This window comes from Schistocerca americana, chromosome 1 (assembly GCF_021461395.2).
Source record: "Schistocerca americana isolate TAMUIC-IGC-003095 chromosome 1, iqSchAmer2.1, whole genome shotgun sequence".
NCBI lineage: Eukaryota > Metazoa > Arthropoda > Insecta > Orthoptera > Acrididae > Schistocerca > Schistocerca americana.
Genome location: NC_060119.1, coordinates 494,462,726 through 494,479,780, shown reverse-complemented (window position 1 = coordinate 494,479,780; position 17,055 = coordinate 494,462,726).

Sequence of the window (17,055 nt, the reverse complement as noted above, 5' to 3'; positions counted from 1 at the left end):
CTCAACAAGTAACTGAAGGCGATGGGTACGAGTGTTACTATGAGGTGAAGAGGTTGGCACACGAGAGGAATTCCTGGTGGGCTGCATAAAACGAGTCAGAAGACTGATGAAGAGAAGGATAAAAAAGGAAAGCAGAGTCGACGATGTAAATGGAGATTAGCAGATGAGATCAGAAGACTTGCGGGAGCAACAATGATGAATACAGCTGAAGACCGTGATCCACACTAAAGTCTGGAGAAAGCGTTTATCCAGCAGCGAATTTCGGATAGCTGAAGAAGATGTCGCATGGACGACAGTGGAATCTTTTGCAATGGTCATCAGCGAAGTGCAGACGAGGAAGGGGTCCACGTCTGTTTAAAACGCTGAGGTGTATATCCTATGGGCAGTATCTCGCAGTTTTTTTATGTGTTTGTTATTTCCATGAATCATGCACAGCGATCACGTACTACATTCTGTTTATCGTAGGATTAATACCAATTCGCGGAGTTGGATCACCCTGCTGATGAAGGATAAGAACTACTTTGATGAAGGATTAAGGCTTAATATGATTTGAATTTCTGCAGGAATTTTTGTTCGTCGCACACTGCTTCAGATTCCTCGTTGTACAGGCTTTTAATAACGGGCTGGATGATTGGGTGTACAACAATAACAAGTCTCCTACCACAACGTAGTTGTTCGTAACAAACATCAGATTTCATAATTTAAGAATCAAGACTGACGTCAGGGCTTCATGTAATACTTTTATTAGCGATTAGTATCGAACATTATTTTTCATTCTAAAACCATTACCTGTATTAGAAGATAAATGTAAATTACAAAACACGAAATACAGAATTTCCAAATATTCTGCGTGCACAGATTACAATAGTGTAATAAATCTTTTGTGAATGTTTGAGTGTACATAATACATTTGTTTTTACATCAGATCAATGTATCAAATGTTATCTGGCTGCATTACGATTATCGTAGGGCACTCAAAACTCGATAGTCGTCCTTAGTTGTTTACACATAAAAATGTGACATACGCCTTCAGCTGTTTATTACGTGCTCACATGCTGTCTCTTCAGAGGTCATAAAGTTACAACTAAATACTTAGAAACTGTATTGATAAAGGTCCGATACCAATACGTTGTTGGAATTACGTAAGCATCAGACTGATGTAGGTTTTCTTCGAGTTTACGATCACAGTTCACTCTGAAGAAACGCAAAAGACCGGTCTGTTGCCTCACTTCTGCCAACACGTCCCATCCCTTCTCTATCTCAAAACACTCCATGTCATTTTCCCAACGTATTACCGCGAGTCTCATCATCATCATCATCATCATCATCATCACCATCATCATCATCATCACGATCGCCATCATCATCTATATATAAGCGAACAAATGCACACTGTCAACATAACATCATTAAGTCCTTCATCAATATTTTTTAATTGCGAAGTTGTTCTATCAAAAAGGGACGGAAGAATCAATTAACATAGTAAAATGTGTCATCACTGCACAGTATCCATCTTTCACAGCAGACTATTGAAATCAAAGGTAAGGTCAACACATCACATCTGATATATCAAAAAAGTGTGCATCGCAAAATTAGCCAAATTTGGTCATCATAAAATCATGGGAAACGTCTAGTGTGGGAAATAAAGCCTTTAGCACTATTTTGCCTTAATAAGAAGTTACGTTTGACTTTTAATCAGGTATGACCAAGGTTCAAGAGCGATTGAATGATCGTAAACAGTCCGCCCTGCGTTTTGTTTTTTAATCTGTTGTGACTAAGGCTCAAGAGCGGTAGAGTGTTTGCTGACAGCCCGCCGCCAAGGGGAATGTAAGTGACGAGTAAATTAAAAATTAAAAAAAAATATTGTTCTCTTATCAAATTTTATTGTGTATTTGGGTATTTAAACCGAGGACCTAGAAACGTTGGGGAGGCTTCGTCCCGCTGTAGTGCTCAGTGGTTCACAATTGCACAACAGGCCACAGCAGTCCACCCACCCCACCGCCGCCTCACACCGAACCCAGGGTTACTGGTTATTGTGCGGTTCGGCCCTATAGTCATTTTGAAAATAATTTTCTTTTATCCACTTCGTAAGATGAAATTGACAACAAGTTCGTTATCTTCATTCGTGCACATAGTCTTATGGAATTACCTTTTACACTGTCTATATTTTAAATTCGGGGTGCGTGGTAAACGGTTAGATGACACGTATGAAGGAAACAGGAACAAAAGACGAAGAAATCTTCAGCTAACTATTTGTGTCATTATTCGTATCTCAGCAGTGAGGCGTTTTGTTGTTCGTTATAGGCGATGTTATCTGTTCCTCTCTACCGCCTGCGTTTCAAACAGTAGCAGTTCGCTCTTGTGTGCTAATGCAAGACTGTTTCTCCACAGGGCTCGCTATGCCAACCTCCCCCCTGCGCCTGCTACCCTCGTGCTGATGAAGATCTGTTATGTAACGTTATGCGAGACCCGCTGTGTTTTGGTAGTCATTGTGCGTGTGTGGGGAACAGCTACGAGGAACTGATACGAACCGCGTATATCTTTTATTGTGGTGCAATGAAGTGTAGAATTTCCGACATGTAGGACACCACAACAGATTTCTCAAAGACTCATTATGAGTTCTGAGAAGGGATTTTCCGGCAATTGCGCTACAGGCGGTGTAGTTAAGGGCCTGCACCATTGTGTTTACACAGAGGTTCGGATTTATGTTGCTCTGTTTCTCTGGAGGCCGATCCGTGCAGACAGCGCCTCTGCTACAAAGAGTTGAGCAGCTTAACCAAAACGGTATATGGCTCTGAGCACTATGCGACTCAACTGCTGAGGTTATCAGTCGCCTAGAACTTAGAACTAATTAAACCTAACTAACCTAAGGACAGAACACAACACCCAGCCATCACGAGGCAGAGAAAATCCCTGACCCCGCCGGGAATCGAACCCGGGAACCCGGGCGTGGGAAGCGAGAACGCTACCAAAACGGTATACTTTTGAGCCTGCCTTCGGCAACGATAATAAGATCCTCTGAGGGATTTCGCAGAAATTGCGAGAACTCATGTATAGAAAAATAGCAGTGAGTTGGAACCTGTTTTTTCTGAAAATGAGTGTGGATAGGTTAAAAAAAACCATAACTGAGGTTCACGAACGAAAACTAGTTGTTCACAGAAATTAAAGTAATAGTGATCTATGCTTGAACTCACGACACTGTTTCTCACCCTCTCATAGATTATAATCAGTACTTAGCCATTCTAATCAGAATGGAGGAATGAAACCGGGTTGATGGTGTAGAAACCTTATACCCAATCCCGTACGTATCATATCTTTATAAGCAAAAAATGTCTCTCCAAACATACCAAAATAAGGCACTACAACACGTTTATCAAACCAGAACCTCTATGTGCCAGCGAAACTTTCACGCTTCACTTCTGCCACTATCATTACTGCAATTATTCTCATTATTACTATAAACATTATTATCACTATTGGTCGCAACAGGTGCATTAGGACAAGTACTGCAGTATTAACTTTATTAGTTCATAGTCAGCATTATTTATTCACATTGCAACTTCAGACACTCAAGACTTTTTAATAATACACACACCAAAAAAAGTTTTACATCACCTCAGTTCCGAGAGCTCCGAAACCTGCACAGAAAATTGGAATAGAGATCATCATTTCTGTCCTTTTTTATTGCTCATGAAAACCACACGTTGCATGTTTTACCACCATACAGCGATACTTTCAGAGGTGGTGGTCTAGTTTCCTGTACACACCGGTACCTCTAATACCCAGTAGCACGTCCTCTTGCATTGATGCAGGCCTATATTCGTCGTAGCATATTATCCACAAGTTCATCAAGGCACTGTTGGTCCAAACTGTCCCACTCCTGAACGGCGATTCGGTGTAGATCCCTCAGAGTGGTTGGTGGGTCACGTCGTACATAAACAGCCCTTTTCAATCTGTCCCAGGCATGTTCGATAGGATTCATGCCTGGAGAACATTCTGGGCACTTCTGAAGAAAGTAATTCACAAGATATGCACCATAGGGGCGCGAATTGTCGTCCATGAAGACGAATGCCTGGCCAATATGCTGCCGATATGGTTGCACTATGGTCGGAGGATGGCATTCACGCATCGTACAGCCGTTGCTGCTCCACCTTGCTGCACTCGCTGGACAGTGTGTCTGAGGCATTCAGCCTGACCGGGTTGCCTCCAAACACGTCTCCGACGATTGTCTCGTTGGTGGCATATGCGACACTCGTCGGTGAAGAGAACGTGATGCCAGTTCTGAGCGGTCCATTCGGCATGTTGTAGGGCCCATCTGTACCGCGCTGCATGTTGTCGTAGTTGCAAAGATGGACCTCGCCAAAGACGTCGGGAGTGAAGTTGCGCATCATGCAGCCTATTGCGCACAGTTTGAGTCGTAACACGACGTCCTGTGGCTGCACGAAAAGCATTATTCAACATGGTGGCGTTGCTGTCAAGTTTCCTCCGAGCCATAATCCGTAGGAAGCGGTCATCCACTGCAGTAGTAGCCGTTGGGCGGCCTGAGCGAAGCATGTCATCGACAGTTCCTGTCTCTCTGTATCTCCTCCATGTCCTAACAACATCGGTTTGGTTCACTCTGAGACGCCTGGAAACTTCCCTTGTTGAGAGCCCTTCCTGGCACAAGTAAAAATGCGGACGCGATCGAACCGCGGCATTGACCGTCTAGGCATGGTTGAACTACAGACAACACGAGCATTGTGCCTCCTTCCTGGTGGAATGACTGGAACTGATCGGCTGTCGGACCCCTTCCGACTAATAGCCAATGCTCATGCGTGGTTGTTTACATCTTTGGACGCGTTTAGTGACATCTCCAAGCAGTCAAAGGAACTGTGTCTGTTATACAGTACCCATAGTCACCACGTCTGTCTGCAGGAGCTCTGGGAGCCGGGGTGATGCAAAACTTTTTTTGATATGTTTATTTGTCATATCGAAATTGTTATTTTTTTTAGGTAACTATGAGGTAGAAAACGTACTTTATGTGTGAAACCCTAGTCCGATATAAGAGAGGGCATGTGGCCTCAATCTGACCAGTTTAAATAATTAAATAAAGGCCACGAGGAAATTATCCAAACAGAACGGAAGGCAGTTAAGGCTAAAATCCCAACCTTGCAGCAGACTTTCGAAACAGAAGATTCAAACTTTATGGGTAGATCACAGACTTTGTGGATACAGCCACGGTCTCCCAGCAATAAGATCTATCCACATAATCTTAAAGCACACACATACACACGCACACACACACACACACACATACACACACACACACACACACACACACACACACACACACACACGAAATGACTCGAAACTATATTGTTGATTCAACAAATCAGATAAGATCTACTAAGACCCCAGATAAATTCATCAGATGTTTTAGAAAGAAATTCACGCAGACAAAAAATTGACTGACAGTAGGTGCAGTTGGAGAACAAAGCTGCGAAATAGAAAAGAACTAAATTGACTGAAGAAAGAAAGAGCATCGGAAAATTGACTAATAAATCTTTGTATGATACAACAGAGGTCATTGAATTTTCTCATTTTGTGAGAACTGAAGGGTGATTTGTTTATTTGTTAAAAACCATTCAACAGTCAAGATTGCACAAGATATTTTTTTGTTTAAGACAACGACTTTCAATAGACTATGCTGTCATCTTCAAGTCTTAAAATCTTTTGTTGTAAAAATGTTCCTTTTTCGATTGTCCGTAAGGTCAGTGTAAAATGAACATGTTTTACAAGATTTTAAGACCTGAAGATGACAGCACAGTCTGCTGAAACCGGTTTTCTTAAATAAAAAGATTTTTGTGCGATCTTGACTGTTGAATGGTTTTTGACAACGAATGTCAGTCGCACCGTCTCGCGTAAAAGTCGATAGGTATTTTTCTCTGGCGTCTTGGCAGATATATGCGTTTTCATTTTTCCAATGTGTAAATGAAGTTAGACAAACAAATACTATTCACCACGTGTTTGATGAGATACATGTTACAGCGGAAAAGTCGGTTTCTTTCTCGTTGCGAAAAAAAGTTTTCAAGGGGATATTTTGTGTGTCCATTGGATGGAGTGGCGCTAAATCAGTCGCGTGCGATCTGGTCGCTATATTCTTGTCCCACAATGACAGAACTTTTCTTCAGTGATCATATCCTGAAATGATCTGTCTTGTGATTGCTGAGAGCAGAATTTCGACATCTGTGGAATGTTTACGATACGTTTCTAAACGATGTTTGACTAACGCATTGTGAAGCATAACCAAAAGAAATATTTTGCCTTGTTTAAGAATTACACAGTTTCACGCCGCTAGTGCAGCGCAACGCACAGCACGCTCGTCTGCGGGACAGGTAGGTGAACCAGACCCGGACTGAATGGCGCGGCACACTGACGACGAGGGCTGGTGTTTCGGCCGGCCTCAGTATGGTTTTAGGCGGTTTCCCACGCTCGTTTACACAAATACTGAGCTCGTCCAAAGTTCACCCAGCCATCAACAGATTCATTTAGCAGCAGCAATTTTGCTTCTGGTCATAGGCGTTCTTTATATCACAACTTATTTGAATTGTCAACATCTAATGTCACCCTAAATTATCGAAGGCTTCCTGTAGATCTGCTAATGCTCGGACCGTGCCCTGACTTTCTTCAGTCATTCTTCCACCATCAAGCGTAACGGTAGAAATGCTTCTCTAATACCTGTCCGCCGTCCGGAGTGGCCGAGCGGTTCTAGGCGCAATACAGTCTGGAACTGCATTACTGCTACGGTCGCAGGTTCGAATCCTGCCTCGCGCATGAATGTGTGTGATGTCCTTAGGTTAGTTAGGTTTAAGTAGTTCTAAGTTCTAGGGGACTGATGACCTCAGCAGCTAAGTCCCATAGTGCTCAGAGCCATTTGGACCATAATACCTGTCCGCTTCCTGAAACCAAACTGACCTTCGTCAAGTACTTTTTTAATTTTTATTTCTGTTCTTCTGGGTATTAACAAATACGACTTGTTACACTAATCATTCGCTAGTTTTCACATTTAACTGTACCTGCCTTCTTTGGTACTGTGAATCTGTGTACTTTTCTGAGATTCTTATGGTAAAGGACATGAAATGTCGTGTGGCTTGGGCCTTCCGTCAGGCAGACCGGTCGCCTGGTGGAAGTCTTTTGAGCTGACGCCACTTCGGCTACTTGCATGTCGATGGAGATGATATGACGATCATATCACAACACCCAGTTCCTGAGCGGGGAAAATCTACGACCCAGACGGCAATAGAACCCAGGCCCCTTTGCACAGCATTCGGCCGCGTTGACCACTCAGCTATCGAGGGGGACATGGTAAAGGAAAAAAAAAATTATTCAATGAGAATATATGCAAGAGGTACAGAGTAAATAAATTGCGAACTGTCAATAGGGAGAAAAATCTTTCCTGAGAAGGTAACACTGTTAATATCGAATATATGTTTTGGAGGTCCACTTGCTTAGCTGACTGGAGCCGGCACGGTAGCTCACCGTGTTCGGTCAGAGAGCTGAGCGCTCTCTGTAGTAAAAAAAGACTTCGTGAAGGGATCAACAACGGACTTCAACGGATGTCATGTGACGTCCGCTACGACCAAACGCAAAGAAAAAAAAAGTGGTAACGTGTTTGTCTATCATGCAGCGGTCCCGCATTCGATTCCTCAGGATTGGAGATTTTCTCCGCCCGTGGACTGGGTGTTGTGCTACCCTCATCATCTTCTCACCATCACCGACACGCGAGTCGTCCATTGTGGCGTCACCTGAAATAAGACTTGCAACTCGGTGGCCGAACTTCCACGAAAGACGCCTCCCCGCCAACAATGCCACACGATCGTTTCCTTTCGTAAGTTTCAGATGTTAAGAATTCTGTTCTGAAGGTATTTGTCCTGGAAAAAATATTTGGAAATTCGTGGTAAGGTCTTATGGGACCAAACTGGTGAGGTCATCGGTCCCTATGCTTACGCACTACTTAATCTAACTTTAACTAACTTACACTAAGGACTACACACACACCCATGCACGAGGGAGGACTCGAACCTCCGACGGGGGAAGCCACGCGGACCGTGACAAGGCGCCCAGACAGCGCGGCTATCCTGCGCGGAGTATTTGTCCTGGAGTGCAGCCTTGTGCAGAAGTGAAACGTGGACGATAGACAATTGAGATAAGAAGATTTACTGTCACAGTAAGTATAAAATTAAATTTGGGATCCAAATCGGCAGATAAGAAATGCTCACGGCAAAGTATGAAAGCATGTTCCACCTTCTTGTCGCAGAGCCAACACCAAGCATTATGCTTGAAATAGCTATGTAACTTCCTGGACACCATATGAAGATGAGCCTGAGAAGGTTAGAAAAGCGGTTCATGGAATGAACAAAAAAAAAAAAAAGCACTCCGTCTTCAGGCCACGAGTGACCTACTGGGACCATCCGACCGCCGTGTCATTCTCAGAGGGATGCGGATAGGAGGGGCGTGGGATCAGCACACCGGTCTCCCGGTGGTTATGATGGTATTCTTGGTCGAAGCCGCTACTATTCGGTCGACTAGCTCCTCAATTGGGATCACGAGGCTGAGTGCACCCCGAAAAATGGCAACAGCGTATGGCGGCCTGGATGGTCACCCACCCAAGTGCCGACCACGCCCGCCAGCGCTTAACTTCGGTGATCTCACGGGAACCGGTGTATCCACTGCGGCAAGGCCGTTGAATAAACAGCTATTTTTTTAAAAAGTGACTGGTTGCAGTTTTATGTATTTACATCAGTCAGTAGAAGCACTTACCGTATGAATATACAGATTAAAAGGAAGGTCAGCATTGGCCGTAATATTGATGTTTTATTGGTAGCAGAATCGATTCTTCTATCAATAAAACATCAATATTACGACCAACGCTGACCTTCCTTTTAATTTAACATATATGGTCGTTGTGCACACTGCGTTCCATGGAGTCGCCAATCAAGAATATACAGATGTTACATTAAATGGGTAGTATAAGTCATTTTTTGCTCTAGCGTTGCAGGTTTGGGCACTGCTATCCTGTGTGAAGCAAAAATGGATTTGTTTTAAATTTATGAGTCAGAGGGCATCCATATGTCCTTTATGGTAGCTTGCCACGTTTCTTCCTGTTTGTCCTTACATATAAGAAACAAGAACAAGAACATGAGAGTTAATATGCTGGACTTTTGATGCCACTCTCCTGTGTATTTATAATCAGAATAATTTTATTTTGTAATTGATTATCTTACTGAAGCATATTTACAAGTAATATATTCTGAAAGGATTTGTGGGTTCACATTGAAGTGAAGAATGCAAGACTAACAAATTTTAGCATTTCTTTTTTAGCATGCAATGGTTGTGGTGGTTGCTCTGGTTTACTTTGGATATACACGACAAGGGTGTTTATGAGGGTGAGATTATATCCATTACTTTAGGCTATAGGGTTCAGTACAGGGCTGTTCAAAACATTTATTGCTTTCAAACTACAAAAGATACAAACGCAATTCTAACGTTCCTGGAAAGAGGAAAGTTCAAATTTTCATTCATTCAACGTGAGCACCAGGTGTGTCACGTCAAATATCAAAACAGTGGCTCATTTCCTGCCACACACGAATCAGGGGTCTCTCGTTATCGAATTCAGAGCTTCAAAAGTGCGATGTCGGAGACGTTCAAAAGCGTCAGGTGTAGAAGGCGATAAAAACGCTGTTTTTTACGTAACCACACAGATGAAAGTCACAAGGTGTGAGGTCTGCAGACCTGCGAGGCCACCGGCGATGAAGTTCATCTTTTGTTGCTCCTCTACCAGTCCAACGTCCTGGAACGGTATCATTACGGTAACACTGAATGCATAAAAATTTGAACTTTTCTCTTTCCGGGAACATTGGAATTGTGTTTCTATATTTTGTAGCTTGGGAACAATAAATGTTTGAAATCTGTTCCTTCTTTTTGAATAGGCCCGCATTTTCATTACATTACATGCACCTGCTTCACTAACAAGGCTTCAGAGCATACTGTTCACAGATGTTAGACTCTACGTTGAGACTCACAACTGGGGTTTTGCAATGTGGGTCTACATGTGAAACAGGCTTGCTGACAGTACGGGTAAAGTAACTGATCATGATAAACAGAAGGCCGAAATTATAAACCTAGCTTTCAAAAACTCGTTTACGATAGATGACTGCTGCACCATTCCCCCTTTCAATGATCGAACAAACGAAAGGATGGCTGACATAGTGTTTAGTGTATCTGGCATTGTAAAACAGTTAAGATCCTTAGACACCAGGAAGGCATCTGGCCCAGACGGTATCCCCGTAAGATTTTATGTTGACTATGCTACAAATATAGCACCATTCTTATCCGTCATCTGTCAGAGATCATTGCAATGGCGGAAAGTTCCACGGGACTGGAAGAAGGCCCAGGTCATAGCAATCTATAAAAGGGGTAGAAAATCGGATGCACATAATTACCGGTAAATTTCACTGACAGCGATGTGTTGTAGAATCATGGACCATATTTTGTGTTCAGGCATAATGACCCTTCTACACTCTGAGAAGCTCATCTGCAGAAACCAGCACGGTTTTATGAAACAGCGGTCATGCGAGACACAGTTGGCCCTCTTTGTGCATGATATACAACAGGCTCTAGATACCGGCTCCCAGGTTAATGCCATATTTCTCGACTTTCGAAAGGCGTTATATTCAGTTCCGCACTGTCGCTTGCTACAAAAAGTGCGCGCTTACGGTCTATCCGATGACATATGCGGTTGGATAGAAAATTTTCTAACAGACAGGGAGCAGTATGTCGTCCTGAACGGGGTGACAAAAACAGAAACAAGAGTAACTTCAGGTGTGCCCCAGGGCAGCGTAATAGGTCCTCTGCCTTTTACGATTTACATAGACGATCTGGTTGATGGTATTGACAGCGGCCTTAGACTGTTTGCCGATAATGCCGTAGTCTACAGGAAAGTAGTATCACACGAAAGTTGTGAACAAATCAGTGAGGATTTGCAGAAAATAAATGCGTGGTGTAATGACTGGCAGTTATCTCTCAGTATTAGTAAGTGTAAACTACTGCGTATAACATGGAGAAAATCCCCATTCATGTATGAGTACAAAATAAATGATCAGTCTTTGGAAGTGGTAACATCAGTCAAGTATCTGGGTGTGACTATTCGAAATGATCTCAAATGGAATGATCAGATTAAACAAGAAACGGGTAAGGCGAACTCTAGATTGCGGTTTATTGGTAGAATCCTGAAGCGATGCAGTCCTTCAACAAAGGAAATAGCTTACAATACGTTAGTTCGTCCAGTCTTGGAGTACTGTTCATCTGTATGGGACCCTTACCAGTTGGGTCTGATTCAAGAGATTGAGAAGGTCCAAAGAAGAGTGGCAAGATTCGTGACTGGTACATTTAGCCATCGCGAGAGCGTTACAAATCTCATAGAAAGTTTGAAGCGGGACACACTTGCAGATAAACGGCGCGCTAAACAGAAGGGGCTGGTCACTAAATTCCGAAATCCGATCTTCACCGAGGATGTAGAATGGCTGTAAGCACTATGGGACTTAACATCTGAGGTCATCAGTCCCCTAGAACTTAGAACCACTTAAACCTAGCTAACCTAAGGACATCACACACATCCATGCCCGAGGCAGGATTCGAACCTGCGACCGTAGCAGTCGCGCGGCACCAGATTGAAGCACCTAGAACCGCTCGGCCACCGCGGCTGGCGAGGATGTAGAGCATATATTATTACCACCAACTTTCAAATTGTGCAATGATCACCATTCAAAGATAGGGAAATAAGAGCTCGTACTGAGGCGTTTAGACAGTCGTTTCTCCCTCGCGCGATCCGCGAGTGGAACAGAGGGGGGGAACATATGACATTGGCGCGAATTGTGCCCTCCGCCACACACTGCCTGGTGGCTAGCGGAGTATGTATGTAGATGTAGATGTAGAAGAGCTTGGAGAGCTGCATCAATCCAGCCTTCAGACCGAATACGTCAGCAGCAAGAACGAGAAAAGTTAGACGATTAGTCGTTATTTCACCTAGCATCACGACCAGCTACTGCGTTACTAAATAGGCGTGTTCGTGTTGGAGGTGATACAGCACCTTTTGTCTGCTCGAGGGGTAATCTCCATCAGAGAGGAGCTGCACCTGATTATCGACGCCACGCCACACCACGCCGCGCCGCCGAACTTAGTTAGGGGCTCGTAAAGGGAATCGGCCAAGTGAGCCCAAGTGTTGGGTGACGGGTCGATGAGCGGGGCGATGCTGGGTCGGGCCGGACCGCGCGGCTACTTGCTGGTGGCGGCCGCCCGCTAGCCGCTGCCCGCTGCCGGCGAGACGCCGGCGGTGCGCGTGGGCAGGGAGCAGAGCGCCCGGCTGTGCCCACGGCGCGGCCATTATCGGGGACCGGGAATCGATGCCGGCATTCCGCGATGACCGTCCGTCCCGCGGTATTAACAGCGCGCCGTACAGGCCACACGAGCTCCCGAGGCGCGCCTAATAACAGACTGTGCCGGCCACTTGCCCCACACGTGGTTCAGAGACACGTGCGAGCCCTCTCTCCGTTTATAGCGCACATCTCCACTGCGACGTACCACCGTATCTAATTACATTAAAGTGTCGAACTGTGTCGAATCGCATCATCGTGGTCACCTACTAGCATTCGGAGTAACGGGCGTTTGCATTACACACGTGTGCATCTACACTATCTGAACAAAAATATCCGCACACCTATTCGTAGACATTAATACACCACTGGACATTAAAATTGATACACCACGAAGATGTGCTACAGACGCAAAATTTAACCGACAGGAAGAATATGCTGTGATATGCAAATGTTTAGTTTTTCAGAGCATTCACACAAGGCTGGCGCCGGTGGCGACACCTACAACGTGCTGACATGAGGAAAGTTTCCAACCGATTTCTCATACACAAACAGCAGTTGACCGGCGTTGCCTGGTGAAACATTGCTGTGATGCTTCGTGTAAGGAGGAGAAATACGTACCATCACGTTTCCGACTTTGATAAAGGTCGGATTGTAGCCTATTGCGATTGCGGTTTATCGTATCGCGACATTGCTGCTCGCGTTGGTTGAGATCCAATGACTGTTAGCAGAATATGGAATCGGTGGGTTCAGGAGGGTAATACGGAACGCCGTGCTGGATCCCAACGGCCTCGTATCACTAGCAGTCGAGATGACAGGCATCTTATCCGCATGGCTGTAACGGATCGTGCAGCCACGTATCGATCCCTGAGTCAACAGATGGGGACGTTTGCAAGACGACAACCATCTGCACGAACAGTTCGACGACGTTTGCAAAAGCATGGATTATCAGCTCGGAGACCATGGCTGCAGTTACCCTTGACGCTGCATCACAGACAGGAGCTCCTGCGATTGTGTACTCAACGACGAACCTGGGTTCACGAATGGCAAAACGTCATTTTTTCGAATGAATCCAGGTTCTGTTTACAGCATCATGAGGGTCGAATCCATGTTTGGCGCCATCGCGGTGAACGCACATTGGAAGCGTGTATTCGTCATCGCCATACTGGCGTATCACCCGACGTGATGGTATGGGGTGCCATTGGTTACACGTCTCGGTCACCTCTTGTTTGCATTGACGGCACTTTGAACAGTGGACGTTACATTTCAGATGTGTTACGACCCGTGGCTCTACCCTTCATTCGATCCCTGCGAAACCGTACATTTCGGCAGGATAAAGCACGACCGCATGTTACAGGTCCTGTACCGGCCTTTCTGGATACAGAAAATGTTCGACTGCTGCCCTGGCACATTCTCCAGATCTCTCACCAATTGAAAACGTCTGGTCAATGGTGGCCGAGCAACTGGCTCGTCACAATACGCCAGTCACTACTCTTGACGAACTGTGGTATCGTGTTGAAGCTCCATGGGCAGCTGTACCTGTACACGCCATCCAAGCTGTTTGACTCAATGCCGAGGCGAATCAAGGCCGGTATTACGGCCAGAGATGACTGTTCTGGGTACTGTTTTCTCAGGATCTATGCACCCAAATTACGTGAAAATGTAATCACATGTCAGTTCTAGTATAATATATTTGTCCAATGAATACCCGTTTATCATCTGCATTTCTTCTTGGTGAAGCAATTTTAATGGACAGTAGTGTGTGAAGTGCGTCCACCCTTCTCCTTTACGACGGCTTGGGATCTGCTGCTGACAATTTCAGTGAGGAGTCTCAAAGTTTGTGGAGAAATGGCAGCCCATTCTTGTCTGTCAAACTGCCATACGGACGACGTAGTGATAAACATCCCTGGCGTAGAGAAACAACTGCAAGATTTAAAGAAAATAAATCACCGGGTCCGGATGGAATCATAGTTCAGTTTTAAAAAGTGTATTCTACGGCATTGGCATAGGTCCCTTACCCATTTATCGTGAATCTCATGCCCAGTAGATTGTCCCACGCGAGTGGAAAAAGCGCAGGTGACTCTAGTATATAAGAAGGGTAAAAAAAAAAGATCGGACTCGCAAAATTATAGACAAATATCCCTAAATTCTGTTCCGTAAACATATTTGAAAACAAAATGTTGAGGAAAATTTTCGGAGCAAAAAGTGATGACAGCGGAGAGGGTGGAAAGTGCATAACTAAGAGGTTCACGAACTCTATTCAAGCCCTGACATAATCAGTATTATTGAATCACGTATGCTGCGATGGGCGGGTGACGTAGCTCGAATGAATGAGGGCAGGGCAGCGCGCAGAGTACTGGTAGGGCACGTAGAGGGAAAACGTCCTGTGGGGAGACCGAGGCGTAGATGGGAGGACAATGTGTAGGCTGATTTGAGGAGCCTAGGTATTGAAGGTCAATGGAAGGAAATAGCCCAAGACAGGGACAGATGGCGAAAATACGTTGTTGCGGTAATGGACTCTCGAGTCCGGTATGACCAGTGAGTGAGTGAGTGAATGAGTGAAACATATTCGCACTTCGAATATACTAACCCTTCTTGAGACCGAGAACCTTACGTCCACGAATCATCACAGTTTTAGAAAGCATCGCTGCCGGCCGCGGTGGTCTAGCGGTTCTGGCGCTGCAGTCCGGAACCGCGGGACTGCTACGGTCGCAGGTTCGAATCCTGCCTCGGGCATGGGTGTGTGTAATGTCCTTAGGTTAGTTAGGTTTAAGTAGTTCTAAGTTCTAGGGGACTTATGACCTAAGATGTTGAGTCCCATAGTGCTCAGAGCCATTTTTGAAAGCATCGCTCGAAACTCAGCTTGCTGTTTTCTCACATGGCATACTGCGAACTATGGATGAAGGGCAACAAACAGATTCCTTATTTCTAGTTTTCCGGAAAACATTTGACACGGTGCCCCATTACACGCTGTTAACGAAGGTACGATCGTATAGAATACGTTCACAGGTGTGTAAGTGGCTCAAAGACTTCTTAAGTAATAGGATCCAGTATGGTGTCCTCGACGACGAATGTCCATCAGAGACAAGGGTGTTGTCAGGAGTGCCCCAGGAATGTGTGATAGGACCGCTGTTGTTCTCCATGTACATAAATGATTTGGCGGACAGCCGGCCGGAGTGGCCGAACGGTTCTAGGCGCTACAGTCTGGAACCGCGCGACCGCTGCGGTCGCAGGTTCGAATCCAGCCTCGGACATGGATATGTGTGATGTCCTTAGGTTAGTTAAGTTTAAGTAGTTCTAAATTCTAGGGAATTGCTGACCTCGGAAGTTAAGTCCCATAGTGGTCAGAGCCATTAGAACCATTTGGCGGACAGGGCTAGCAGCAGTCTGCGGTTGCTTACTCATGATGCTGTGGTGTACGGTAATGTGTCGAAGTTGAGTGACAATAGGAAGATACAAGGTAACTTAGACAAAATTCTAGTTGGTGTGGTGAATGGCAGCTAGCTCTGAATGTGGAAAGATGTAAGTTAATGAAGACGAGTAGGACGAAGAAACCTGTAATGTTCGGTTACAGTATTATTAATGCCCTCCTTGACACAGAGAAGTTGTTTAAATATCTGGGCGTAGCGTTTGCAAAGCTGTATGAAGTCGAACGAGCAAGTGAAAACTGCGGTAGGGAAGGCGAATGGTCGACTTCGGCTTATTGAGAGAAACCTAGGGAAGAGTGGATCACCAGTAAAGGAGATCGCGTATAGGATGCCGGTGCGACGTATTCTTGAGTACTACTCGAGTTGCTGGGACCCGTACTGCGTCGGGTTGAAGGAAGACATCGAAACAGTTCAGAGTCGGGCTGCTAAATTTGTAACCGGTAGGTTCTAACAACACGTAAGTGTTATGGAGAAGTTTCGGGCCTCAAATTGGAATCCATGGAGGGGAGGCGACGTTCTTTTCGAGAAATATTATTGAGAAAATTTAGAGGTCGGGCATTTGAAGCTGACTGCCGAACGATTCTACTGCGGCCAACATACACTGCGTGTAAGGGCAACGAAGATAAGATTCCAGAAATTAGGGTTCACACGGAGGCATATAGATAGTCGTTTTACCCTCTCTCTATCTACAAGTCGAGCAGGAAGTTTCATATCAGCACACACTCCGCTGCAGAGTGAAAATCTTATTCTGGAAACATCCCTCAGACTGTGGCTAAGCCATGTCTCCGCAGAATCCTTTCTTCCAGGAGTGCTAGTTCTGCTAGGTTCGCTGAACAGCTTCTGTGAAGTTTGGAAGGTGGGAGACGAGGCACTGGCAGAATTGAAGCTGTGAGGACGGGTCGCGAGTCGTGCTTGGATAGCTCAGATGGTAGAGCACTTGCCCGCGAAAGGCAAAAGTCCCGAGTTCGAGTCTCTGTCCGGTACACAGGTTTAATCTGCCAGGAAGTTTCATATCAGCGCACACCCCGCTGCAGAGTGAAAATATCATTCTGGAGTAATGTATTTTCTTTGAAGTAAGCTTTATCATTGTATTTACTGGTCTGGCGATCTCCACTGGTTACTTGCAAAGTACAATACAACAAAAAACTACCGTACTGCATCACAAATAAATAAGTATAAGCTTTCGAATTGCATCCCTAGCAATAAATTAAATACGT